Source organism: Argiope bruennichi, chromosome 8 (assembly GCF_947563725.1).
Source record: "Argiope bruennichi chromosome 8, qqArgBrue1.1, whole genome shotgun sequence".
Lineage (NCBI taxonomy): Eukaryota > Metazoa > Arthropoda > Arachnida > Araneae > Araneidae > Argiope > Argiope bruennichi.
Window position 1 is genome coordinate 48,137,492 of NC_079158.1, and position 2,777 is coordinate 48,140,268.

Below are 2,777 nucleotides of genomic sequence, written 5' to 3' on the forward strand. Positions count from 1 at the left end.
ATTCTCAAGCCTTCAAGCCAAGAGGCTTTTAATAATTCTTCCGTAGTTATATCGTACTGTTATGTAAGTAATAGTTCGTTTTGTTGTAAAAATTTACAAACTGTATAAAAGCCTCATGTGTTCGTTTTAGTGCAAAATTATACAGGTCTATTGGCAAGAGTTGCATCTAAAAAGCCATTAAAAAATTTCGAATTTGGAGGATTAATGAAAAATTCTTTACGAGGAACAAATACTTTTAGCGTATAAGAACATAAGAATTAGAAAAGTTTAACCATGAATAAACATTCGTTGTTACAAATGTAGAATTAAACAAATATTCAAAGTTTATAACGTCATGAAGAATGTAAAAAGTACTATACGTTAGAAATATTACATAGCTTCGAGATAGGTAGTTATTAGATCATATTTTATATGTTTAAGTGATACACAGATAAACCACATATTATAATAAAAGGAAATGAAGTAATGATACAAAATGCATTTTATCAAAATTAATTAATCTGTCAGATTATTTTTAACTTCATTGTTTTGAAAATCCGCAACAAAAAAAAACCAGATGTCTGTGTTTCAGCTTTCCATATTTTCGGGTAATCAGAAGAAAATTGTACTAATAATAGAATTAAGCTATTTTTCTTTATCATAATTCATATTCCCAAGAAAATACAATGTTCACTGCATATCATAAACAATAATAATATTATTGATGCATTTTGACCTTTTATGTTAAATAATTCTTTGATTAGAATCTCAGAATTAGAATTAATTCAAAGGATCTTGGATTCAATAGAGTATATTTCTAACCCTACTTTAATTATTTTTAAATATATCATGTATTAATGACATATCGAGACAAACTTGGAATTTGCACCGGTTCATAATACACAAAAGTTAAAAAACTAGCAGTCCCGCATAACAGAGATGGATAGATTAATATAATTAAATATAGTTTGTAATGTCTCATTTTATGCTGCAAAATATGGCGTGTTGTAATCGAAAGTTCAATTAAGCGTAATTAATATTATAAGCCACTCCGCAAATTAAAAGTAAATTGTAATGGTCCCTAGTGTAAATTTCACGTGACAAGTATACAGCGGTAAAATTTATCTATTTCTTATCTATCACTTACCTCGTACCTATCTACACAAGCTCAGCTTTCCCTCTTATAATCGTTACGCCTGAGGAGAAAAAGGTGATCTAGACCAAGTTACTGTCTTCGTTATAACAAAATTCTTTCATTTCATTGAACCCAGCGTAGTAAGTTCATTCACCTGGTGCCAAAATGTTGATCAGAATAAAATATCCATGTTGCGAATAATGAAGATTTTAAAGCTTCTACAAGAACGAAAGTATGATATCATCACTGACAAAGAATGACATTGAATAGTTGCATTAACTCTTTAAATATTCATTATGAACTTATTTAGTATATGTTTTATGTTAATCCCCCTCCCCCCCTCCTTTTCGTACCAGTTATATTCTAAATTCGTCTTTCTGCGAAGAAGGTGTTTTTTTACTGTAACATTATCTGGTCGGCTTCCTTCCGATGATTTAATAATAATTAGCAGAACCCGCGCAGCTTTGCCCGTGCCATAACATCCAAGAGGAAAAATTAGCTTTAAACTTAAGTCTAGCCTCTACCTGATATGACATGGGCATGTCACTCAACATTAAGCAAACATAAAACATATATTTAAAAATCATCAAAAATAACTACAAAACAATTTTTACAGTACACGTTCAGAAATATTTAGACTGTTAAAAAAGTAAAAATATGATATGTTCATGGCCAAAACAATTCATTAAAAATATACAATAGAAAAGCTGTTTTAAAATTTAAAAATATACAAATAAGTCATTGCACCCACTGTTCCACACTTTTTATCAACTCTGTATAATCTGACATGAAAAAAAAATTCACCTTGTTTCATAATATAAGTGCAAAGCACAGATACTGCTGTTTTACGTATGCTCGAATCACAGTAGGAAAATAATTAAAATCACAATTATAAAACTTTTTTTAAAATTTTGATATGACTTCAATATACTAAAACCTTTCCCAATAAATGCCTTACAAAATGGTACAAATATCTCCAACATCAATTAATTTTTTTTTTTTTGGTCATAATGAATTTTGAATCGATGTTTAAAATCAGACGTAACAAAGAAATATATCGCATATGCAAACCGCAGCTCTTGCTATTTGCGCACGCACAGTTCGAGGTTTTCGCACATGCGCGGATAAGTGCAAAGCACAGATACTGCTGTTTTACGCATGCGAGAATCGTAGTAGGAAAATAATTAAAATCGTAATAGTAAAACTCCATTTTTTATTTTGATTTAATTTCAATATGCTAAAACCTTCCCCAATAAATGCCCTACAAAATGGTACACATTTCTCCAACATTAGTTAAGTATTTCTCGAGTTTTTCTTTTTCAAATATAAGACGCTTTCAGGAGACTTCGTTTTATACAATATATAGGTAATAATAAACAAATTTATAAAACTTTAGTACTTTTTTAGAAATTGCAAAGCCTAATAGTGTAAAAATTGCGTTTGAATTTGAAAATAAATGCTCAATGAATGTTAGGTAAGAAAAATAAGTTTTTGTAAAAAATTAAAAATAGCTTCCTTGCTATTAATAAATTATCACTCCCATATTAGGAACAAGTTTTGGCTTTCTATATCACTTCGATTTTTGTTTAGTTTAGTTTAGTTATATTAACGCCCCGTTCTAAAGCAACACTAGGGCTATTTTGGGACGGACCTCGTAATTTTG